Genomic DNA, 26,911 nt, shown 5'->3' on the forward strand with positions numbered 1-26,911 from the left:
ATATGGATGAAGAAAAAAAAAACATTTTCTAATCATTATATATTTTTGAATGTGGTAATATAATTGTGAATTAAAAATAAATTAATAATATTATGGGAAATAAAAGAAAATTACTTATTACATAAGAGGTATATGTATATAATATTACGTATTATATATATATATATATATATATATATATATATATATATATATATATATATATATACTCTCTAAATTTGAATCAGCCATAAGTATACCACTGGTACCAATCAGCGGATATACGCTGAAAAATCAGTGAAATTCCACTAATTCATCAGTGCATATAAGCTGATTAGGTCAAATTTTAGCGGGAAATGCCCCTTAGCCAAGAAACGAACATAACCTCAAACTAAGCTCAAATTTGGTCGGGAAATAGCTTTTCCTAATAAATAAACGAACATAACCTCAAACTAAGCTCAAATTTGGTCGGGAAATACCTTTCCCTAATAAATAAACGAACATAACCTCAAATTTAGATAAAAATTTTGTCAGGAAATCTCCCCCCCCCCAGCAAAGAAACGAACATAACCTCAAAACTTATGTGAATTTTCACTGTGAATATAGCCGCAAGTCTCCAAGATTGCCTCTAGGTTCGGACTATGTCCCACAAACATAACCTCAAATATTCCTAACCAAGAAACGAACATAACCTCAAAAATCAGGGTCATGTGTAAAAATCTTTGGTTTTTGACAGAGTTGAGATGATCATAATCTCAAAATTAGTATTATAATATTTAATATTTTTTTGAAAATTTAAATAGGGTGTTGGCGCGGAAAGCCCCTTTAGTGTGTGTGTGATTGTGTGTGTATTTTGAATATTCACTTTTAATTTCGAGAGCTGATAATACTGATGTCAGTTTTAGGAAGGTGCAAAAGCAGTTTTCATTAGGGCAGCTGGTCCAGATTATATAAATATGTATACGTGTAAAACCTCAAGGCCCTGCTTCTATTCTCCTATCTTTTTTTTTGATCAAATTAATAGCTGTCACTTAACATTGTGAAAAATTATCTGTGCGTGACAACAATCTTGAAAAGCCTCCTGGCTTTTTTTCATCTTTTTTTTTTTTTTTTATCTCATCGAATTGCCTGTCGATGCAGATGGACCTTGCAACCGTCGATTTATTGGTAACCGCGCTCGATAAGATCAAATATACATTATTTCAAGCCGGGGATTGTAATTAGAACGAATGAGACTTTAACACCAAAAGAGTCAATTTGTCCGTTTAGCAAATTTTTTTATTTTCTCTTAGTCGTATAATATACTTTAATTTTAATTTATTCCTTTTAGTTGTTATTTTAAATGAGTTCCGACATAATGGATGTATAAAATAATGTACAATTTTCGAGACGGAATTCATTTATTGAAATGAACCAAATTTTTTTTTGAATTAACTAAACTTTTTAATTGTTTCAAAATAAATGTTTTGGATTTCCCACCAAAAATGATCTAAACATTAAGGTTATGTTCGTTTCAAGACTCTGAATATAGCCGCAAACGCCTCCCTCCCCGCCTCCCTTACGTTGAGAGGGATGTGGATTTTCCGCCAAAAATGACATAAATTTTGAGGTTTTGTTATTTTGGCGCGAAACGACCAAGCAACAAACATAACCTCAAATGTAGGTTAAATTTTGTCAGGAAAATTTAAAAAATTAGATAAATTTTGTTTTAAAAATTAAAAATAATAAAAATTATAAATAACATTTAAAAAAAATAATAAAATATTAATAATAGTTTTAAATTCTAGAAATTGGACAAATATAAACTCAAAATAGCAGTCATAAGGCCATCTATAAAAACAATAAAAAATGGGAGGTTGGCGCGTGAAGTGCGCAGGGGGCAAAAACCCCCCTAGTTTGTTAAAAATAAATATTTATTTGATAATACTCAAGTAATCGATTATTTGAATCAAATAAAAATTTTTTTTTCAATGTAAAATAAAGAATATTTGAATTCACGTTTTTTTTATCAGAATAATATAATATGACAGATTATTATACAACATGTACCAAACTGAAGAAAACCTATATAGTCAACATCCTTGTATAACAATTTCCGTGCATATGGCATCCGATATAAAAAACGGACGCTATTAATGTTTCTTTGCTTAAGTAAATGTAACATAGACACGCTATGTGAAGTTATATAGTTCACAGAATGTCCATGTGCTATATATGTATATATACATATATATATACTTGGCACCGACACTTTGGACAATGAATTTTTTTTTAAATTGCGGTCACTTGTATGTTATAATCTTTGGGTAAAAACGTTTAACATTTAAAGGCTTCGTAAACTTTTATAAAACGATCCAACATCCGCTCTGTATCACTCAGTCAAAATAAGAAAAATACCTCAATTGAAATCGTGTGACGGCCTTGATCATTCCATATACCAACAAAAGAATGTTCCATTTTCGTTATACCTGCTTTTGCATAATAACAACAATAATAATAATAATAATAATAATAATAATAATAATAATAATAATGGAAAATATAAATAGGCAGATATACGTATAACAGAGAAGATAAAATGGATCTGGCTTCTGAGATGCATATATGTAAAAGTAGGTGTTATCGGGGAGAGATATACTTATTTTCGGGAGGAACACACGACGACGTAATCGAAGAAAGAAGCGGGCCATGTGGAAAGAAGAAAAAATAGAATCGTGACAGGGGATGAACTCCCTATAGAAAAGAAACTCTCATGTGGTATGAGCACTTTGAAGGAGGATTTGCGCGCCTTTCAAATTTATACATATATATATATATATATATACGAAAAGGGCGAAAGTTGTGATAATTCTTTGAAAAAAAAATTTGCAAACAATATTTTTTATATGTGACACGCTCTCTAAAGAAAGGGACCTTAGAAGCAAAAAAAATATAGATTATGTTTTTAAATTTTTAATTGAAAATAAATAAAGAGAATCAACTTTGGATAGAAATAATTTTTATTTAAATCTTCATTAGGAAAAATATTTAATAAAAACTGATTTTAATTTTACAAAAGTAAAAAAAAAACTTTTAAATTAAGGTAAAATTACCGTAAAAATAACTTAAATTCGTTTGTTTCTATATATATAAGGTTCCTTTCTTTAGAGCGCGTCACATATGTTTTGCTCTAAAATTTTATAGGGAATGTATCCATCACTTTTTTATTTACTCAAATAATTTTTTTCATTGAAAGAAAATTTTAAAAATATAGTTTAAAGAAAAACCGACGAAATTCTGATAAGTTTTGCCCTAACTGATGGGTTATTGGTTGAAAAAAGCGTAACAGCCTTTTAGGAGACCACAGTGCGCCAGAAGGAAGTTTAAATAAAAATGAATTGGCACTTAAAAATTCTTTTTGATTTTGGTTCTAAGATGAATAAATAACTTTTCTCAATAGGTTTTAAAATCAGCTTACGTACCCAATTTAAAACAAATTGAGTTTTAATTATTTAAAAATAGTATTTTATGAGGAACCAAAATTTATTTAATTTATACTTATATGCGTATAGATAATAGATGTTTTAGATTTGGGTTCATATAAATTTATTAACAATGAAGTTATTTTCTTGTTTCCTTTTTTTATTAATGCATTAAGAGTGTCGAACGGTATCTGAAATTCTTTGGCACGAAGAGAGCTTTAATTATCGCTCTCAACGTGAAATAGTATTGATTTTAAAATACTTTTTTCTCGAAACACGAACACTTTTAACAAAATCAGCCAAAATCCTCATATGATAAATTTCCTAAATCCAAAAGACTGTATGAATCCATAGAAAAACATGGTTGTAAAACAAAAAGTAGAAAAGTAATCTAATAACAGCTGCGACTTTGTGCGCCCTGCATGCTGCTGCCATCTGACGGCGGCAGGAGGTAATGTACCTGTCATTATATTACTTTTCGTTTTGCAATCGTGTTTTTGTATGGATTCGCACAATCTTTCGGATTTAGGAAATTTATATAAGATAACGATCTCTAGCTGCTTTTGTAAAAAGTGTCCGTCTTTCGAGAAGAAAGTATTTTAAAATCAATGTTTATCATTTTCACGTTTAGTGCCGTTTTTATAGAGCGATAATTAAAGGTCTCTTCTTGCCAAAAAATTTTAGAGACCATTCGATTCTCTTAAATAAATTTTGTCACTCTTAAAATCATTCTTTTAACATTATAATTTAATTTTTTTTAAATCGGACACAAACACTACAGCAATATAATTATTTATATGTAAAATTGAAAATAAGTAATTATTTTATCATTTATTACAGTATTTATTAGATTAAATAAATTCTGATTCCCCATAAAACACTGTTGTTATATAAAAACTCAATTTTATTTAAATCGGGCACGTAAACTGATTTTAAAAACTATTGAGAAATGTTTGTTATTCATCTAAGAATTATAATCAAAAAGAATTTTTAAGTGCCAATTCATTTTTATTTAAACCACTTTCTGGCGCACCGTGAGGGCACTAGTTAGTTTCTCTTAAAAGGGCCACATTAAAAAAAAGGTAAACTGGTCAGAGCCCTATTAGGTCCACATTTCAATTTTCCCTCGGATTATAGTTTATATAATAGTCAATTTTTCATAAGAGGATTTTTCATTTTATGAAATTTTCAATTAACATAATTTTAATAAAGCGTAAATTTAATAAATATATTAATAAAAATTTTTCAGTTGAGAGAAACTTTCTGTATAACAGAATTTTAATTGAACACGGGATTTATATATGTATATATATATATATATATATCTAGCGAAAAATCGAATCGATACAAACTGGTAGTACAATGACGATGTGCTTTTCACGAGATAATGACAGCCGCAATTATTGGCTCGTTTTGCCGATTTTCGACGTTGTGGGATCATTAGTATCCGTTTACCCGTGATATCATTGTGTGGACGCACACAAGAAACAATAGGAGCATATTTCTAGAGTGCGGGTATTGAAATAATATTAATAATCACAGCATCGAGGTCATCATCAAATTTCTATAGAATTGTAATTATTATTTAATCGCAATTTTCCAAATTTTTCTTACACCTTTTTGATTTTTTTTAATTTTCATAAGAGTCAAAACAAAATTCAAAATCACTTCTGTTTTATGATTCGGATCAGAGATTAGCTAATTTAAAAATACTTTTTGATTTCCAGTTTTTTAGTTAAAAACTAAACAAGTAGCAAGTCCTTATTGCTGCTAACAATAATAATTTTTGCTTTTACTTATTGATATTAGTATATCTCTGTTTATTTATTTTTTTATTTACTTTCAAGAATTTCGTAGAAATTTTGAGCCGCAGTTAGCCTATTTAAAAAATAAATAAATATAGATGACAATAAGAAGAAAAAAAAACCAACAAAGAGTATATATAGGAAATTTTAGTTGGTCAAATAATATATATTATAAGAATACAAAATGGACATCCGACACTCAACATGAAGAGTGAAAAGCTGCCAATAAATGCCAAGCGATGATGAAATATTGTTTAGCAGGTCAGCTGCTGATAAATGAACAATGATTTTGCGGTTTTCTTTAAGTCAATATATACAAAAAAGAAGTTTATATGGTGAACAAACGAGCTGTACAATGAGCTGAAAAGTACTCTATATAAACTGTACCATCTCTAATAAATGTTCTAATTTGTTATTAAAGAATGGTACACGTTAACATAACCTCAAAACTGAGAAATTGTTTTTTAACAATCATAAAGTAGTGTAAGGAGCACTCAATGCTTGCGTTAAACATATAGGCCCCCTGCATGAGAATAAATCCAAAATTACATATCTCCGATTATTTGAAAATTGGTAAGTTTTTGCTTATTTATATACAAATATATAATTTAGATTTTTAAAATATTTGTTATCAATTATGTTTCGTAATTTATATTTATAATTATACACAAAATTAACTCGCAACAAAAACATTTCAAAAAAAAAAAACGCTAACTGACAGTTATACACAAACACTTATATATAACAATGTACCAATGCCTCACTTTTCCGCTAGGGTTGTTAGTATCGGGGATATGTATATGCTTCTATTAAATCTGGAAAGGCTGGGGAAGAATTTTCAAAAACTGCCTATAGAGTGAGTGCTCCTTATACTACTTCATGGGCATAAGTTACTATGGCATAAGTTACTATGGCATAAGTTACTATGGCATAAGTTACTATGGCATAAGTTACTATGGCATAAGTTACTATGGCATAAGTTACTATGGCATAAGTTACTATGGCATAAGTTACTATGGCATAAGTTACTATGGCATAAGTTACTATGGCATAAGTTACTATGGCATAAGTTACTATGGCATAAGTTACTATGGCATAAGTTACTATGGCATAAGTTACTATGGCATAAGTTACTATGGCCTTAGATTTTAAGGTTATGTTCGTTTTTAACCTATGTTATGTGACATTTTGCCTTGGATTTTGATGTTATATTTGTTTTTAACATAGTTAATACAATTACTGAAAGCGAACTGTTAACTTCATATGTTAACAAATTTAACGTAAACACCTGTGTATTTAAACATTAATCTCGAACTTAAAATAAACCTGACGGTGTATGGGATATTTATACCTTTTTTGAAAAATTAATTATTAAATTGAAATTTATTTTCATGGATATAGATTCTTAATTACTAATTTTTGTGTGCCTTATGTTCTTTGTGTTACAGTATACTATTATATGAACTGCAGATGCCAGATATATATTCTCGCGGGCTATGGCCTGTCGCTCCTTCAATTTACAACGGCACCTACATTTCTTCGAACCTCTACAGATTATCGACATTATATGCTATTCTCGTCATATACGTCTGGACGACGTGACTCTCTTCGATGCCACAAGCCTGCAAGACATACGTCTTAACATCGTCTATATACATATATATTGAAGCGAAGCAATAGACCAAAGTGTATATTCGAGAAACTGCCGTTTGCAAAGAAAGCTCATAAGTCTATGAAAAAGTCGCTCTCTTTGAGAGAGGGTAAAACATATTGCCAGGAAGTTTGAAACCCGCCGCCAAGAAAATATGGGACAAAACAAATTGAGCCATTAAAATACACACACACACATATTTCTTCACAAAAATCCACAAGTCTTATGGTATTGAAAATCCCGATTTTAGTTCTTTAATTTTTTTTTTAAATTTGCTATATATAATTTTAATCGTATTCTGTATTTTTTATACACTGAATCTGAATCAGTGAAAATTTCACTAACTTCAAATCAGTGGATCAGTTTTCTTTAATTAAACAGTGGAATTAAACAAAACTGAGCCACTAATTTGAAGTTAGTGAAATTTTCACTGATTCAGATTTAGAGTATGTATCATCTTTTATTTTTGATCTTTTTTTTATCATTACTAACCGGATTCAAAAATTAATTACTGTATCAGGGACATTTATATAATTTCCCATTGTAATAGGAAATTAAATACTTCAATTCTGCTGTCCAGAGTAAAAACCAAGAAAAGTCGCTTTTCCAATAAAAAAAAAACCAAATTTCTTTTCCAAAACCAAATAATTTTCACCCTTATGGAAAAGCGATGGTTACTACTTTGATGAACTGTAGAAATAAAAAACAGCCCCACAAAAAAAGTATGATGCATCTGCCCAGATAGCAAGTAAGCTTGCAGCAACCTTGCGGGAAGCTTGCCGCGCAATATTGCCAACCTTTCACGGCAAGCTTGCCGCAAGCTTCAAATGTCCCACCTAATACAAGCTTGTATGGTAAGCTTGCCGAAAAATTGCAGTGGAAGGTTACTGCAAGATTGCACAGTAAAATTATCGCAAGATTGCTCAGTAAGCTTGCACGGTAAGCTTGTCGCAACCTTGGAGCAAGCTTGCGGAATATAACAAAAAATTTTTTTGGAGAAGGAAATTTATTTTTGTATACATAAATTGAGCACCAATTCCTGGGAGGTTAAAGAAATTTACTTCTGTGCTGATTGGGGAAGGTTATTGGCAACCTTGCACCAATCTTGCCACAAGCTTACCGTGCAAGCTTACTATGCAAGCTTGTGTTAATCTTATCATGCAATCTTGCAGTAACCTTACACTGCAATCTTTCGGCAATCTTATCATGCAAGCCTGGGTTAGGTGGGACAAGTGAAGCTGGCTGCAAGCTTGCAGCAAGGTGCAAGGTTGGCAATATTGCGTAGCAAGCTTGCCGCAAGGTTGCTGCAAGCTTACGTGCTGTCTGGGTAATTACAAATCTAAAGTCAGAGTTTAGAAATTCAAAATGGTAGAAATTTTTTCAAAAAATTTGTTTTTGTACTCGGATTGGCTACTCGGGTCTGCCGCACATGATATTTTTTTTGTGTGACTGTAAAATTAATCAAAAACATTATAAATTAGTGTTTTTTTATCAAACTTTTGTATTTCACTTTCCGTAGATATTTATAATTACTCTTAGAAGAATATAATGAGAGAGAAACGAATCAGTATTGCTTGGAATAATGGACATCTATTGCCGACTGAAAATTAGGCATGACCTTATTCGTTCTGCACGTAAATTAAAGATTTTAAAATTACGTCACTTGGAATGGGATATATATACCTTACGCTAGTGTCTGTCATCTAAATGAGCAACGGGGTACCTAGTGATAAAACATACTTTATATATAAATAAAGATTGCTTTAGCTTCGCTGTTGGCGATAGATTTAGCGAAGAAACGATGATGATCCTGTATATACGCAGAAAACCCATGGCGTATCGAAGAATCGTCTCGGACTTTCCAAGAATCAACCTGTTCCTTGATATTGTTCGCTAAAGCTTCTCTAATTGGGTGGTCCCCTCCCCCCATTAGTGAAAGCTATTATCGACTGCTTCGCTGATTTTTTCGTGCACAACACTCTTGATGAGCGCAAAAGGAACTACATTATACACAGGTGCAACAAGGTGTATATGCCAATCGAAGTGCCCCTGGGGTTTCCTCTCGATGAGTCGTTTATATATATATATATATATATATATATATATATACCAAAGAGATCGATTCCAGAGACAATGATGATGGTAATTATAATCCATTAACTATTCTTTAATAAAATATATAATTTCACAATAATTGTATTCAAATTTTATTAACGTATACATTATCATTAATTTTCCTTGTATAATCAAAACAAAATTTTTTGGCGAATACGAAAATTTTTTGTGAAAAAAAAACATAGATTGTTTTGTGATTTGCCCAAACATATATGCATGTTGGAAACACTATTTTCTTTTTTTACAGTACAGTTTTTACAATTTATTTTTTCTAGATTATTGGAGTTGAGGTTGACACAACAAATTTTTTTCCGTGCAGCAGCAGCAGAAGAAGATTTAAGGTAAGTTCGTAATTACAATAGTTTAAATTTTTTAATTATTTTTATGGTTCAAATGACTATCAATAATTTAATTATAAATGAACAAAATTTAAACATTGCGCAATTGATAAATATATTTTTCATGCATTGTCAATTAATGCAATAATTAATTTCCAGTCGCAAAATAAAATCTTAAGTGTTCAGATAATATTTGTAAACAATAGATTTGAGAAGCAGAGGAGTCTAAAATATGTTCGTCCAATATTGGGTAGGTTTGAAATTTTGTCCAATTATAATTTTTGGAAAGTGTATTTAACTGTTTAGGCTGTGTTCACAATGTAATACAGTTAAAAACAACACTTTCTGAAAATTATTGTTGAACAAAATTACAAACCAATCCAACTCTGCTATGAACGAACATATTTTGGGTTCTTCCTTCCCAACCCTGTTTGTTTACAAATGTTATTTGACAATTTCCGAATTATTTCTAAAAAATAATTCCAATATTGGTATATCAATTATCGAATCAAGAATCAAGAAAAACAGTTTTCATTGATTTTTGAAGATACCCTGTTTCTGCACACTGAGAGAAATGAATGGTTGGGGCTACAACTCTTTTTTAGTAACGGAGATATTTATTCTTCTACCTATTTAGTTAGTAAAATTTAGTAATATTTTTTAGTGAATTTCAATTTTTTTGGTGTCAACCGCAAGTATTTATAATTAGTAAACGGGAAATAATAACCAATTGATAATAATCGTCAGTAAATAGCAATTTTATAATTCGAAAATTTTGGTAAATTCATACATCTTCATGACTGCATTAAAAAATTTTGTAGGTTAGAAAATATTTTTTTTTTTAATTTCTTTTTAATTTAATGAATGTAATTTAATTGTCATGTTAAAATATTACGTAAAAAAAATTTTCAAAAATATATTCGCAAAAAAATATTAAAAATATAAGAATCAAAGCAAAATAGATTTTATATCACTGAATAATATTTAAGATGTTGTAATTTTCTTTTGTGATTTAGTTTTTTTTCTGTGGTATTTTGTTGAATGAAAATTTAATTCGAAGCTTATTTCCAGCTATTATTGTAAGTAATATAATGAAATTTATATTATAAATAAATAATTTTTATGTATAATTTTTTGAAAAAATTGATAATGAAATATTAAATTAAAATAGATAATAAATTCACTTTTCAGTCATTTTTTCCTTATATTATTCTAAATTTAAAATAATTTTTTAAATATTAGATTTGTTTATTGAAATTAGTTGGTAAATTTCATGTTTTCTTTTTATTGCAGTGTTTTACTTTGAAAACTAAATTTAAATTGAATTTAAATTTCCCGCTTCATTTGCCACCGAAAACTGCTAAAGTCAAGTGTAGGATTATTGTTGTAGTTACTCAACGACTAGTATAGTGTTCTGCCTTCACTTTTACATTGCGTTTCACCCCTCGTGGTTGGCAATTGTTAGCAATTCGGTTGGCAACACTGTGAAGCACGCTCATGCTCGTCAAGCAATGTCGTGAGAAAACGTGGTCATTTGTGTTTACGTTCCTATACATTTTATATAATTATTTAATTTCTATATATAAATTATAAATTATTTTACAGAGTGTTAAAAAAGTGTCATGGATTTGCGAGAGATATTAATCTCATATGGGAGTTTAAAGAATATGTAGATCGTTTTGAATGTAAGTAACAATTTAAACAATAAACCTAACCTATAAAATTCATTTATTATTATTCGCATCATACAAAGAATATGTTCCCACTTGGAAAGATTCCCCGTAAAGTGCCCCCTGGAGGTTCTATCAGAATTCCGCCGGAACTTCCAACGTAATTCCGTCGGAATTCCATCAGAGTTCCAAAGAATTTCCGATGGGATTCCGATTAATTTTTTTCAAAATTTTTAGAGTCCTAATTCCGTCAGAATCCCATCGGAAATTTTTTGGAACTCCAATGGAATTCCGACGAAATTACGTTGGAAGTTCCGGCGGAATTCTGGTAGAACTTCCAGGGGGCACTTTACGGGGAATCTTTTCAAGTAGGGTTTAATATATCTCACTTCGTACAACAAGGAAGTTATATTAACGTTATAATAAACAAATTTTTGTGAATGTGAATAATATTAAATAAATAATTGCGATTGTAAGTATTTTATTTATCGAATTAGCTATTTTATTAGTAAGCTTACCTAAATTTTATTAGTAATGTTAACTTACTAAATTTTATCTGTTACAATATTTATTATTTGTTGGTACTAACAAAAATAAGTTCCCCTTACTAATAAAATGGTAACGACAACTATTTAAGGGGACTTTCTGGTTTAGAATTTCAAAAAAATCGATTTTTTTTTTTGCTTAAAAATGTTCCATAGTATCATAGAATTACTGTCCCAAAACGTTTTTTAAAAAATATGTACAAAAACAAAAGTTATAACAATATTTATGACGGTATGTATTTCAACAACAATCTACAGTTATCTTATTTACATATTTGGTGTTCCTCTTTTATTGATATTAGCTTGAAACATGTTACTTGAGGGTTTTTGGGGTCGCTAATTACGAATTTGATGTCAGTCTTTGAAAATACAAAATGGCGGATCCAATATGGCGGACGAAAAAATAAAAATTCAACCGGATTTGCTTAAAACTTGTTACTCGGGGGTTTTTGGGGTCGCTGATTACGAATTTGATGTCAGTTTTTGAAAATACAAAATGGCGGATCTAATATGGTGGACAAAGATTAAGAAATTAATTAAATTTAGTTGAAAATGGTTACTTGTGGCCTTTTGAGATTGCTAGTTATGAACATAGGCACAAAACATTATCGTTCTAGGAACATCAAATTCGTAATCAGCGACCCCAAAAACCTCCGAGTAACAAGTTTTAAGCAAATTCGGTTCAATTTTTATTTTTTTTTGTCCGACATATTAGATCCGCCATTTTGTATTTTCAAAAACTGACATCAAATTCGTAATCAGCGACCCTAAAAACAGCGGGATACGAAGTTCTGTTGTAATAAAAAGTTGTTTAATATTCATGACTCAATGAACTATGTTATAAAAACTTTGAACGCGTTTTTCTGGAAAACTCATTTTTCAAACTGGTACAGAGCTTTTCTCGAAATCTACCGAACCGATTTTGAAATCCCAAAAATTTTTCGATTCTTTATTTAAAAAACTGGGGCCTAAACCTCTAAAAACTCATATTTCTACCCCCTGTGTTTTTATATGGAGGTAAATTGACCCAAAAACATGGCGTTTTTGTTAGTTTTTGAGAAAAATGTACATAAAAAATAAAAAAACCTTTAAAAAAATCGTTTTTGAGGTTTAGGCCCCAGAATAAATCCTTATGAAGAGATTCCCGTTTGGAACTTGAATTTATGTATTACAGGTTGCCCGGAAACTAACGTACCAAAAAAAGGTATCTTTTGGAAGACGCCACCTACAGCTATGAAATTAAACTAAATACACTCAAACATATTTTTTAAATTTTCTCTACGCAATGTGCTACAATGTCCAAAAATAGTTTTTACAATTTCTTTAATACTGTTCTTACAATAAAAGTTTTAAAATCTTCCTTTTTTGTCAATTCTAAACCAGAAAGTCCCCTTAATGTTTTACTGTTACAAATGTTATCCCTAACTATAGAATTAGCAGCAGTTTACTAAACAAAATAGTATTAGTAACATATTATTTGACCCAACTATTTTGTTCTCTCAGTGAAGCAACCGATATTATAACAAAAAATTTTCCTTAGTATATTTACATATATACATTTCGCTAAATGATGAAAATTTGTAAAAAAATTTCGATATTTGAATTTGCGATGATCAACAGTCGAATGGAATGTTATTTCTGGCTGGGGATTTGGATCGTCACTTGCAAGTTTGTTTATACTGCTTTGGACAGAAATACAAGTGTCGCGGTACGGGTATATATATATATATATATATATATATATATATATATATATACGGATGCGAATCTTGACGCGAGCCATCTGTCGCGGTGGAGAAATAGCGCCCATGAATTTCTATTCCCAAACACTATTTTCGATTTGTGCGGTTTAAATTATATATGTATACATATATGTCCAGTCTTGTGACAACATCCAAAAAGCATTGCTTGCCTTCTTGGAAGTGACTTTCTTAGGTAACAAACTTCGTTCTGACTATAATATACTCTCCTAAACGCGCAGAAACATTTTCCTTGAAGTCGCGCGCGCTCACACACAGCAAAACTCTCTCGACCACCCATGCCTTCATCGCCTTTTGCTTTCGTTATTTACTTCCAGACTTTGAGCTTCGAACCCTTCTCATACGGCTGCTACCAATAATATTTTTCATGTCAGCTCAGCTCAATGGAAATCATTTGCGACCATTGCCAAGATATGTGTTCGTATACTCTCCTATTTCAATATCGTTTCCTGAAATTTGTCAAGTGAGTAGTGAGGAGAATTTCTTATGCGGTTGTTTTTTTTTCTCATTTGGAAATAGGATACGATATTAGTGATACTACAAAATTAGAATAGGTTATAACATTTTTAGAGAAACAAAAAAAAAAGGTTATAGATCTTATTTCTGAATCTAATAATTTAGATGGAAAAAAATGTTTATCTGAAACAGCGATATATGATAAACTTTTGCTGCACTTCCCGAGTCAAAATTTTAGTTCTCTTTTAATTTTCTTGGTCCTCTGTTGCTTCTCTATTGATGCTCTTGATTCTCTCTTGATTCTCTTATACTTCTCTTGATTTTCTATTACTACTCTTGGTTTTCTTTTACTTCTCTTGATCCTCTTTTGCTTTTACAGATTATATGATTTTGATTCTCAATTACTTCTCTTGATCCTCTTTTGCTTTTATATAATTTTGATTCTCGATTACTTCCCTTGATTCTCTTTTTTGCTTTTTTATATAATTGTGATTCACGATAAATTCTCTGCATTCTCTAATTTAAAATAATTTTATTTGCAATAATATACATTAATTGCAAACATAGAATCACAATCACACAAAAAAATCTATTATGACTTCTAGCAAACATTAGCTTATACTTCATTAGAGGAACACTCTTGCTTCGTATGGAACACCAACTAGTGTTTATCAGGATGAAAGTAATACATTTTTCGAAAGACAAAACTTTGTTGCTTTCAAACGGAACATCAACTTATTCCTCCATACCGTTAAATAGCAACCAACTTCTTATGTTGAACGAAACAAGATTTTAGGGTAAATATATTTTATAGTAAAAATTATTTTAAAATACTATTTTTTCTAGAGGGTATCAAAATGAAACCATAAATTGGTTCAATTCATGCAACGTTTTGATGCCCATATAATTGATATCAAATTGATACCAGTTATGTGGATTATTTTGAAAAATGATGTATAAAACGATGTCATTTTTTGATACTCACAAAAGGTATCAATGTTTATGTTTAACATGGCCGACGGGTACTTACTCGTAATTTGATGAATTATTTAAACGATAACAGTACACTTTTGGCTTTTGACATACAATTTTTATTGAAAATCACGTAGGAAATAAAAACAAATAATTTATATAAAATAATTTAAAAGCGTAAATAAAACATTATATAGTTAAAGCACATTTCACTATCGCAGTACATTCATGACTGTCCCAACATATATGCTTAAAGGCAAGTTCATTTTTATGGTAATATTGAATAATAATGTTTTTAAAACTAAAACACATTTTTCTCATACAGGTTATTATTAAAATTATTGTCAAGAAAAAAATGGATCATTTTTAATTTATTAAACTTAAAACTCTTGCAAGCAGTAAAGAATCAGCATTAGTGACGTCTTACGATTAAAAATGCTCATTAGGTTCGTATTGGAGACGCACCATTAAGGCCTAAGCACTGAGTCGGGTACGCAAGTCGGATACGGGATATGTAAGTTCCCGCAACCGACTTGCCTATCCGACTCAATTAGGCTATGTCACTTGTGACGTCAGAGTCGATTCTAGGTGTGACGTCAGAGGCCTAGAGGGACAACAAACAGACGATACAATGTTATTCTTATGGGGAAGAAAATTTGTTTCCACTTTCATCAATTTTATTCATACTTTAAATATGGAAAACGCGCTTATTGACATCTAATAAAATTAAAATGTGTGTTGATAATTAATTTTGTTATATATATTTGATTCAATTGCATTTATAACTATAATGTTTTATTTACTCTTTTAAATTATTTTATACAAATTATTTGTTTTTATTTCCTACGTAATTTTCAATAAAAATTGTATATGAAAAGCCAAAAGTGCACTGTTATGGTCTAAATAATTCATCAATTTACGAGTAAGTAGCCGTTGGCCATGTTAAACATATCCATTGATACCTTTTGTGCGAGTATCAAAAAATGAGACCGTTTTATACATCATTTTTGAAAATGATCCACATAACTGGTATCAATTTGATATCAATTATGGTCACACCATATTGATACCCTCAGAAAAACAGAGTGTTTTAGTGAAATATATCGCTGTTCCAGGTAGAGATTTTTTTTCCGTATAAAATTACAATTTAATCAAGTTATTGAAGAGTTTTCTTAGTGCATCTATACTTTTTTTCTCAATATATGAATTCGCAGTAAAAGCAATAATGGGAGACTTATAAGTTTCCTGTTTTTTTTATTTTTTTTTTTTTGGAAATTGGAAAACGAGCTTGCGCGACTATAGAACATATACATATGCAGAGTCAGTTACGGACGGTTGTAATTAACAAGGCTTGCTTTGTAAGGTTTTGTCGCCGGCCGCGACATGCCATGACGAGCGGGAGAAATTTCTACCATCGCGGGGGGACCAGACTATAAAACAGTCTTTGTGTGTGACCCCGTCGAACAAGCCACGTCAAGCTGCCACAGAGGAGACAAATGTAAACACTTCGCTGGCATTCCAAGGAGTCCTCAAGAGAGATCTCCGCGCTTTAGAGATTATACATATATATATATAGGTATACTATATGGATCTCCATTTTCCACGAGGCGATAGTCATACTTCCGGTGGCACTTCATACTCACTTCACACTAATATATTATACATCCTACAATTTTTTGATGTTTTAGACACACTTTTCAAAATATTCACCCGACAAGTTGAAAGCCTCTTTACATTCTTATTTCTTTTTCAAAAATATATTTACATGTGTTGGAATTTGAGGTTATGTAGTTTGAATGAAGATACTTTGTTCGATATATCGATTAATTCGACGGCATTTGATTGGTTAATATACACCTCTACTTTCACTAGAGCAGGGTGCGGTAGTTTAGTGAAAATTTATTGACTTTCTATAGTCAACTTTTAATTTTTTAACAATAAAAGTCACTATATGAGGCTGCGGCGATTAGAGACATTTATTAAAGTGAGAACACGTTTCTTCGATAAAAAAGCTGGGGGTCGTCGTTATAACCTCCTTGGGCGGTAATTATCGGACTCTCTTGAAAGAGAAAAGTAACTTGCCCCCTGGCGGGTTGGACACGAATTCCGAAAGGTGATCCGCATACGTCTCTGTGAAGCGCGCGCGGCTTCAGATTCAAAAAGTCGAAGGTGAACAACATCGGCTCGGCCTTTGCCTGATGTGGTACAGAGACAATACACCACCTGCGGTGCCACCGTATAAATTGTTTTATAGGTGGCCATATGCTGTCACGTGTGGTTCGTTTTCATATACTATCCGCGCGCAATAACCGTACTATCAATCAACAAGCCACATCGATCACTTTTTCAAACTATGTTTATATGTATATATGCGCATATATATATATATATAGCAGACGAATTGTCCTTTTGATTGATTTCTCGTCAAGGCCATACGAAATTACCTGTGTACTGCAAAAAAAATGCGTCCTATACGTTTTCACATTAATTATTTCTCAATTCTAAAGTATATATGAGAATTATTAAAAGATATATTATTCAATCTTTTTCGAAGCACTTGATGCTTTTGCTATATATGAAAATGTTATTATAATCTAGTTAATTAAAATAATTTGTGTGTTCGTTGAAAGAAATTATTGTGAAATAGTGTGTAATAAAAATTACACACAAAATTGCCTATACAAATTGATGTAACCTGCAACGTTTGAATTCGCCATCATTTTCAAAAGATTAAAATCAAATTTACCATTTTGATATAGTGTTAATGCACTAAGTCTGCGTAAACGCATCTTTAACTCCCCAAAACTTATGTTAAGCCCCGTAACTGGGGTGCGATTCTGTTATTTCACCTTCACTTCACTTTCACTTCACTTTTACTCGATTTTCACTTCATTTTTACTCGATTATCACTCGATATTCACTAGAATTTTACTTTCACAACATTTTCACTCCATTTTTACTCTATTATCACTTTACTTTCTTTTCACTTCACTTTCACTTCACATTTACTCTATTTTCACTTACCTTTCCTTTCACTTCACTTTTACTCCATTTTCAGTCGATTTTCACATCACTTCCATTTCACTTCATTTTTTCACTTTTATTTTTTTAATTAATATTCATTCTACTTTCACTTTCATTACATTTTCACTAGATTTTTACTTCACTTTCACTTTATATTTACTCAATTTTCACCCGATATTCATTTCACTTTCACTTAATATACATTTTCACTCGATTTTCACTTCACTCACTACAAAAAGAAGAATTTTATTTTAACATACATATTTTGATAGCGTTTTTAAGATATTAAGATGTCTTGATGTTTTGAAAACGCTACCAAAACATCTTAAAATAAGATACTTCTTTTTGCAGTGCTTTCACTTCACTTTTACTCGATTTTCACTACACTTTCATTTCATTTTTACTTTGTTTTCACTCAATTTTCACTTCATTGTTACTCGATTTGTACCCGATATTCACTTCACTTTCACTTCATTTTCACTTCACCTTACTTTTACTCAATTTTCACTCGATATTCACTTCACTTTTGAGTTTATTTTATTCACTTCAAAGTAATGCAGTGATTTTCGAGTGAAAATCGAGTAAAACTGAAGTGAATGTGAAGTGAAAATAAACTGAAAATAGAGTGAAAAAAAAAGGGAAGTGAAAATGGAGTGAAGGTGAAAATCGAGTAAATATTGAAACAAGTGAATTGATAATAGAGTCAAAATGAAATAAAAGGAAACGTTGAATGAATATTGAGTAAAAATGAAGTGAAATTGAAGTGAACATCTAGTGAAAATCGAGTAAAAGTAAAGTGGAAATTAAGTGAAAGCAGAGTGAAAATGAAGTGAAAGAGAAATGAAGTGAACATCGACTGAAAATGAAGTAAAAGTGAAGTTAAAGGTATAAGTGAAAATAGAGTGAAAATGAAATCGAGTAAAAAGAGAGTAATTTGAAGTGAAAGTGATGTGAAAAGAAAGTAAAGTGATACCCGTGCAGAAATTTCCCCACTTAGTTCTACTTTGAGTAAGGATCTCTCATGGCCCTTGCCAGTTTTTCCACAAGTCTGTCATTTTCCAGATTAAACGACAGTTACTTGGTTATGCCATGTTTGTAATATAACCTAGAAAACTATATATCAAGGCAGTGGAAAAGCCCTTGCTAGTTTGTCCACAAGTATGGCATTCCTTATAGAGCAACTCGATCTTGTCATGGTTTTATGTAATAACCTCAAAATAAAAAATAATTTTTAACATCAAATAAAACTATAATAAAATTAAATTTCCATGCAAAATATTTTATCAAGTAATAATTATTTAATAATAATATTTATGAATTTTATATAATTTTATAAAATTGTAATTAATTAATTAAATTAATTAAAATAATTTATTTATTAAAATTATTAATTTTTTAAAAAATTAAAGAAAAATTAATTAAGTTAATTTTTAAAAAAAATTTAACAATTTTAATCTAAGAATTTTATCAACAACTCAAAAAAAAATAAGTGATTTTTTCTGTATAAAAACTAAAATTTATTTGTCTTTTTTTACTATATTATCTATATTTTAGATAATAAGAAAAATTATGTTCCTAAGTTTTAATAAAATAAAAAAATGAAAATATTGACTTATGTTAAATAAATTATTTAAAATTAAAAATAAATTATAATTTATATATAATTATTGTTTCTTTACTGTGCTGCTGCTCAAGTCTTCATTTTCCTCAGTCGCAACTTATCAAATCAATTTTGTATTTATTTTCTCACTTTAAGTTGGCGTAATGGTTAGCGTGTTAGATTACGGAGCGTTAGGTTAGGGGGGTTCGATCCCAGCGAGCGTTAAATATTTTTCAAAATTTATGAAAGCGATTGCGTCAAATAATAATAGGTAGGGGTAAATATAAGGTCTTCAGTAATAAATAATGTGTTAATTGTATAATTAATTCCATATTTAATTTTTTTGTTTAGTGTTGGTGTTACAACATATTTGAAGTTGGGTCGACTTTGAGATTATTATTTGTCAGGCTAGAATTGTGCATTCTTCTGTTTTTGTTTTGTTACAAGTTTTTGTTGCTTACTGATTCAATCAATTACTCATTACAACTGATTATAAGCCTGTAGTACATTTTTCACTGATTGCTTATTTTTGTCACAAAATATATAGGGTAATTCCCAGGAAAACTCTCATGGCCCTGACAAGTTTATCCCTAAGTAGGGCAAATCCTTGCAAAATCGTTTCAAGCCATTAACTAGGGCCTTGCCAGTTTGCCATGTCAGGCCCTTGCCAGAATCCAGGCGTACTGGGAAGGACCTTGAGAGGCCCACACAATAATTTCTGCACGGGTAATAGCTAGAGTAAAAATGGATAAAAGTAAAAGTCAAGTGAATACCGAGTGAAAATGGACTAAGAGTAAAAGTAGAGTGAATATTGAGTGAAAGTGAAATGAAAATGGAAATCGAGTGAATATAGAGTAAATGTGAAATGAAAGTAATGTGCAAAATCAACTGAAAAGTGAAGTGAAAGGAATAGGAAATGAAAATAGAGTGAAGTGAATATCGAGTATATAAGTAAAGTGAAAGTAAGGTGAAAATACACTGAAAATGAAGTGTAAGTGAAGTGAAAATGAAGTGAAGTAGAAATCGACAGAAAATGGAGAGAAAGAAAAGGAAAGTAAAAGTGGAGTAAATATGAAGTGAAAGTGAAGTGAAAAATTACGAATTAGAATTAAAATTACAAAAATTGAAAATATTTAACACAAAATATATAATTTAAAAAATTGATCTCTTTCACTCTCTATATCTATAATTAATTTTAAATTCTACTCTAATTAACTTTCAAAAACAATAGAAAACACACCTCTAATGAAAATTAAACTCCAAAACTCTTTCAGTAGTGTGAAAACGGCAAAATGACGAATGGTGAAAGGAACGGGTAAAACCCCTCCAAAAAGGCCGCATAACACAATAACAGAACGTAAGGGGTGACGACAGAAAGACAAAAGGACTATGGTCTTTTAGCGGAAGACTCGTTAACCATTATAAATGGCGGGAAAATTGTTCGGAGGGGCACATACTCTTGTGAGCTGTTTTGTAGGCGACACACAATGGCATATATAACGCGCTCATCAGAGAATTTCCACCTGACGTTTTAACATATAGTGTTTCAAATAAACACTCCCATACACATGCGGTTTAACTAACACTCTCTCAGAGAGAGTAAAAGAGAGAAGCATATATATATATATATATATATACACGAATGAATCAGTTTTGAACATTTTAGTATTTGCTCAAAACGCGAGACGAGTACCAACGTCCGGCTTTTGTATGGACTGCGCTCTCTCTCTCGCTCTAACATTTACTCAATGGTCCCCCGGACTTGTTATATGCGCGGGATGTATAACGTTAACCTTCTGGCGTTAGTGCATGCATAATATGTATATGCGAGAATGGCCTTTTTGTATACTATGAGCGGGAATATTATTCCTCATATGAACTGTCTTCAAAGAGAGAGAGAGAGAGAGAGAGAGAGACGCCCGCCAAGTCAAACCTCGCGGGCTCACTATGGTAATATGAGCGCAAGGGACACGGACTTGAAAGTGGAGGATACAGTGGGATAAGCGTTCCAGAAGATGGCATGGCGCCTCCGGCTTATGTGAGTACGGTCAAGCCCAAAACATCTTTGAGAAATTCGTTATCATTGTTCATATACTTAATTTTTAAAACGGAGCATTAATTTCTTTTATTAGGGCATTAGGAAAAGTGTTTTTAATCATAGTTTTGTCAAAATTTTAGAAGCCTGAATTTTTCAGAATGCAATATGTTGCTAATTACCTAAATCTTAACCGAAAAACTAACCTTACAAAAATAACATTAGGGACAGTTGTACCAACTCTTATTAATCGGTGATTAAATCCCTAACCGACCAATCATAAGCGGTTAAATTTGTTGGTTAGGGATATTAAATCACCGATCAATAGGAGTTGGTGAAACTGATCCTATAAGTTAATATCAAAATTTCACAGTAGAAACCTGGGTTCACTTTTGCTGCGGTTCAAAATGAGCCAATGCTAAACGACATAGAACATGGCACCGTATCTATATACTTGACTCATTTTTGCTGCGGATCAAAATAATCCTGCTGGCTGGATCATTTTGAGCCCGGGTTTTTACTGTGTTAGGAGATTATCCTTTATTAGCATATTTTCCAGACACTGCAAAAAAATATATATCTTATTTTAAGATGTTTTGGTAGCGTCTTCACGACATTTTAAATGTATCTTATAATGCCTTAAAAACGCTAACAAAACATTTTAAAAGAAGATACTTGTTTTTCCAGTATGGAGATGATGAAAATCCAAACTAACTTCAGTTTTCACTATTTCTACAACTCTGATGTTTGTTTCGACTAGATCTATAATTTAGAAAAATTGCTTTAAAAATTCTTTTGATAGAAACTATATAATCATCATCAGGAACCTTAAATCTGATAATCATACCGAGAAAATTGTGGAGCATATATATATATTGTCGTACGAGAAAAACATCCGGATACCATATATACATGATTACTAATGGTATTTTTTCGTCTAGAAAATCTAATTGCTGATTGGATATACATCTATATAAGTACATCCGAGTATAGCATAAAGAGATTAAAAGAGTCGAACAATATGTACTACACTACAATTCAATAAGATTTCAATTTACTTTTCAATTGCAGAGTTAGAATGCAAAAAGACAAATTGGTTATTCGGATTGTACACAGGATCAAAATGTCAAATTTTTTTTTCTCTACAAAAATGTAATTCCATTTTTGAAATATATGTTCCCTAAAAACACTAAACAGATCCATATCAAAGGGTGCAAGATATACAATTTTAGATAAGGGATCTATTTTCCTAAGAGATTTGTTTTTTGACAAAAAAATTTTTATATGTAAAAGGGGTGGTGGAATCGAATCACTCTTGCATGTGGCTGTACAATACGAAGAAGGTGGACAAGTTGAAGTCCTGGGTCTCTGAAAGCGTGGGCGGAGCGGAGCACGCATAGCTCCCGGCCTCTTCTCTTCTTCCTCTCTCTCTCTCTCTTTCTCTCTCCGTTCTTCTTCTTTTAACTCTTTTCTTCTATATCTTGTCTTCTTTCCCCTTCCCTCCCTTTCTTGTATATAGAGACGCGCGCGACTTCTTTTATTTCTACATCGCGCGCGTTCCACTCCCGTTTTTCTTTCTTTGTTGCGCGAACGGTCTTCGCGTCCACTAGGATCAGGAAAGACGTCGGTACCTTATATAATGCTTCTAGGGCATATACAGTCGCGAAACCAAAGAGAGATTACACGTTAAGCCCACCTTGTCGTCTACACGCCGGAGGTTCTTCAGGATATCGTTATTCTCCCCCATAAACGCAACGCAACGACGATGAGGAAACCCCCAAGCTGCATAGCAAGAATCAGGGATGTTGCGAGTAAACTACTATATATATATATATATATATATATATATATATATACACGCAGTGTATTATAATATTTCCCACTGGTCGTAGTGTTTTCTTTTTATTCTCGCACATCCAGGAGGCATTTTCCTATGTTTACGTCTTACGCACCCCATTGCAAAAACTTCACTTGATGAAAGATATAATTTTCATCCTGTCAGGACTTCTTTTTTTTTTTTTTTTTCTTTTTTCACCGCTACGTCACAAAAATGTCCATTCGAATTAGATATGAACAGATATATAATATATGGGGCATTCTATTTTAAAATTATACCCCTAGTAAACAATTGACAATATAAGACATTTTTTAAATAATTATTTCTCCCATTTAATTAAATCAAATTACTTTTGCAATAAGTGGTTTCGAAAAAGAAATTTCTAAACTTTACAATTGTAAAAAAAAAATTTTCAAAAAAACATTTAAATAGTATAAAAAATTTAGTTTGAAGGTTAAATTTATAAATATCTCAAAACACGTGGTCTCCGATTTTGACAAAATCTGTGTCAAAAGAAAGCTTAAATATTCTATTTTTTATTTCCGTAAAGTTTATAATGGACATTTTCGAGGATTTCGAGAAATTAATTAAAATTCTCAGACGTTTCAAAGGTAAAAAAGGGTTAAAATTTGCATGAATAGAGAACCTCTGTTCAAATACAGCGGCATTTGTTTTTACAAAATTTTTAAATAAATAAATTTTAAAACTTCAATTTTAATCTTAATAATTTTTTTAAATTTGAAAAATTTTTAATTGCAAATAGCTAAAGATCAATATATTTATTGTTTATAATATTTTTTTTCTCTAATGTCAAGTGATGTAATAATGTAAGGTTAATGGAAATTAAATTTAAAAAACAAAATCCGCTCTTAAAGAAATGGTTCTCCATTCATACAAATTTCAATCTTTTTTAACCTCCGAAACGTCTGAGAATTTTAATTAATTTCTGGAAATTCTCGAAAATGTCCATTATAAACTTTACGAAAATAAAAAATAGAATATTTAAGCTTTCTTTTGACATAGATTTTGTCAAAATCGGAGACAACGTGTTTTCAGATATTTACAAGTTTAACCTTCAAGCTAAATTTTTTATACTATTTAAATGTTTTTTTGAAAATTTTTTTTTACAATTGTAAAGTTTAGAAATTTCTCTTTCGAAACCAGTTATTGCAAAAGTAATTTGATTTAATTAAATGGGAGAAATAATTATTTAACCTGGAAACCTATGCCCTAGAATTTTGATATTATGTTTGATCTCTGACATTGAATGCTGAAACCCTATGTCGTTGAATTTTAAGATTATGTTTGATCCATAACCTTGAATTCCGGAGACCTAGGACCTTAAATTTTGAGGTTATGTTCGTTTTAATACTAATATAAGTAGATATATGGGTCGTTCCACGTCAATTCGCTTGTGGCTGTGTGGTTAAAATCAGAACTAAAATACTAATATATTATATGTATTTATGGGTCATTCTATATCAAGTGTAACCAACCCATGTTTTTGACATTAATAGTACAATGGTTGGTTACACTTTATATGGAATAACTCTTTCCTTTTCTTTCCTAACCTAACCTAACCTAACCTAACCTAACCTAACCTAACCTAACCTAACCTAGGTTAAATACACTTGACATGGAATGACCCATACTGGAGACAGCGGCGAAATTTTTTTATAATCTATTATAATCTATTATAATCTATTATTCTTTATATCCCTTTTTGTTCAGGAAACATACCTCGAAAAGGAGATATATCTTTGAATATTCCGTGAATACAATCGTGAATTGAACATTTATTTTGTTTTTCATCAAAAAAAAAATTCTTTATAAAGAGAGCTATATATATATATATATATATATATATATATATATATATATATATATATATATATAATATTTTCGTTATCTTAAATCGTACTGTTTTATATCATATTCTCTCGCAACCCCAACGGGGTTAAATATTTTATATATAACTATCTCAGAGGCCATGGTTACACGTGTAAAATAATTATCGTACCTTGCCGATCGCAAAGCAGACTGCAATACATATATATATACAATGGTGGAAAAACAGCTGATCGCTGCGCCGTGTTCTCTCGGCAATATCAGCTATAAGCCAACTATTATGGTTCGCGTGCTGTTTTCGCGATTATGCAATTACCATTTCATTTAATTACTATATTGCCGCTCAAAAGACCTGTCTTGGCGTCGACAGGTAATTTTTTTTATATTGGTAACGCTGTAGGACCAATACTACAATATAAAACAAAAAAAAATATACAATTTTTTGTTTATTTTTCAAAAACTTCATTTTGAGATCGGTATCAAATTGAGTATATGACAAACTTCAAGTTACTCAATTTAAGAGTGCTTTAATTTCATATTTTTAGGTTGGTATCATTTTTAAACTGATTTACAATTTAAATAATTTTTTTCTAATATTTGAATAATATTAAATATAATTCTTAAGATCAGTGCGAATATTTAATATTTTTCAAGCAAAAAAATATTAATCATTTTTTATTTAAATAATAATTAATTTTTTTATCAGTTTTCAAATTTCGCGCCATTATTTAGGTTGTCAGTATTGTTTTTGCTGTCAAAACGCATGTTTTTATGTTCATAACCTAAAAATATGTTTTTCTTACTGAAAATTTTATTATTTGATTAAATTATCTTTTAAATTAAACAATATAATAAGTTTAGTTTGTTATTTTTAATAGAAATCTATTATATTTTTTGGGTTTTTATATATAATTACTTGTTTTTTTGATATTTATAAACTTTTATCTTTTACTCGAAATGAAACTGCCCTGTGTCTAATTTCAATACTTTTAGCATTATAAATCAAAATGAGGCAACCAGTTTGATTTTTGATGCGTCTCAAATTGAGTACAAATTTCCTACTCAATTTCAGACCAGATATAATATAATACTATAGGGGGGCTATACGCCTTCCTGCGTGCCCAACCCTCATTATTTTCCACTTTAATGATTAATTTTTTAAAGGCTTGCATATATTAAAATTAAGAAAATTTTATCTGAATTTTGAGGTTATGTTCATTTCTTGGTTAGGGGAATTTGAAGTTATATTTGTCGGACTCAAATCTACCGATCCAATGCCCTCTAAGTCCATGAATTTTAATTTTATGTTTGATTCATGACCTTGAATCTTGGAGAGCTAGGAACTTGAATTTTGAGGTTATGTTCGTTTTAATACTAATATAAGTAGATATATGGGTCGTTCCACGTCAATTCGCTTGTGGCTGTGAGGTTAAAATCAGAACTAAAATACTAATATATTATGTATTTATGGGTCATTCTATATCAAGTGTAACCAATCCATGTTTTTGACATTAATAGTACAATGGTCGGTTACACTTGTTATGGAATGACCCTTTCCTAACCTAACCTAACCTAACCTAACCTAACCTAACCTAACCTAACCTAACCTAATCTAACCTAACCTAACCTATAACATAACCTAACCTAACAATAACCTAACCTAACCAAACCTAACCTTGTCAAAAACATAGGTTGGTTATACTTGATATGGAATGACCTTTTCCTAACCTAATCTAACCTAACCAAATCTAACCTAACCTAATAATAACCTAACCTAACAATGACAGGGTGGCCACTAAATCTCGCGGATAAAAT

General features: G+C 30.7%; 1 protein-coding gene and 1 long non-coding RNA gene across 6 annotated transcripts in view; one reads left to right on the top strand and one right to left on the bottom strand.

Annotated features, from left to right (window-relative positions):
• Positions 1 to 26,911, bottom strand: part of LOC127283956 (zinc finger protein basonuclin-1-like) — a 528,269-nt gene that overhangs the window by 181,419 nt on the left and 319,939 nt on the right. The gene's annotated exons all lie outside the window — the stretch shown is intronic.
• The window catches only part of LOC127283969 (uncharacterized), a 113,419-nt gene that overhangs the window by 33,534 nt on the left and 52,974 nt on the right, over positions 1 to 26,911 (top strand). For all 3 annotated transcript variants that reach the window (XR_007843412.1, XR_007843411.1, XR_007843413.1), the window contains 3 exons: positions 6,694 to 7,124; positions 8,416 to 9,038; positions 9,287 to 9,352. This is a non-coding gene — a long non-coding RNA (uncharacterized LOC127283969). The remainder of the gene's footprint in view (positions 1 to 6,693; positions 7,125 to 8,415; positions 9,039 to 9,286; positions 9,353 to 26,911) is intronic.

This window comes from Leptopilina boulardi, unplaced genomic scaffold (assembly GCF_019393585.1).
Source record: "Leptopilina boulardi isolate dan_hultmark-lab unplaced genomic scaffold, ZJU_Lbou_2.1 LbouV2_316, whole genome shotgun sequence".
Lineage (NCBI taxonomy): Eukaryota > Metazoa > Arthropoda > Insecta > Hymenoptera > Figitidae > Leptopilina > Leptopilina boulardi.